This window comes from Bison bison, unplaced genomic scaffold (assembly GCF_000754665.1).
Source record: "Bison bison bison isolate TAMUID 2011002044 unplaced genomic scaffold, Bison_UMD1.0 scf7180017838888, whole genome shotgun sequence".
NCBI classification, from domain to species: Eukaryota; Metazoa; Chordata; class Mammalia; order Artiodactyla; family Bovidae; genus Bison; species Bison bison.
In genome coordinates, this window is record NW_011474407.1 from 1 (window position 1) to 592 (window position 592).

At 70.6% G+C, this 592-nt stretch overlaps 1 long non-coding RNA gene across 1 annotated transcript; it reads right to left on the bottom strand.

Annotated features, from left to right (window-relative positions):
- Positions 1-54: 54 nt before the first annotated feature.
- LOC104983568 lies at positions 55-581 on the bottom strand. Its single transcript, XR_824664.1, has 3 exons — positions 492-581; positions 342-413; positions 55-146 (listed from the first exon to the last, which is right to left on the bottom strand). It is a non-coding gene; the product is annotated as an uncharacterized LOC104983568 (long non-coding RNA).
- Positions 582-592: the final 11 nt, after the last annotated feature.

Consider the following 592-nt stretch of genomic DNA (forward strand, 5'->3'; position numbering starts at 1 on the left):
CCCAGCCCCCCCTTGTGGCCCAGGCCCCGTCCTCACCGCAGGGTCTTGCGCCGGGCGTCCTGGAGGGTGAACCCATGATAGGTGAGCGTCTCCTCCCAGACAGGACCCCTCATGCCCCGAACCGTGCGTGTCCGCAGCTGGCTGGCCTGAGGGCCAAGCAGGGAGTGTCAGAGCCCTCCTCGGGCCCCGGTGCCCCACCTGGGTCCCCCCCCGACCCAGCGATGGGGGGCCCCTGCCTGAGGGGGAAGCCTTGGGGAGGAGGGGCATGGCACACCAGGTGGGCGCTCCAGGCTGGATACCTGGCCGAGGGGAAGCTGTGGGGGCCTGCATCTCGCCCTCACCTTGCTGGCTCCGGGCAGCAGGTTGGCTTTGACGAAGGTATCCATGGAGCCAGAGGCTGGTGGCTTGAGGCCCTGGGAAGGGAGAGTGGCTGTGGGAGAGGCCCGGGGCGCAGGCCCGAGCCCCGGGGACGCCGCCCGCCCCCTCCTCACCTTGGCACGGTGAGCTGTGCAGTGCAGGGTGCTGTTGTCCGTGTCAAAAAGGAGCGTGAACTCGAGGGTGCCGAGGGCGGCTAGGGGCAGGGGGCAGGGAG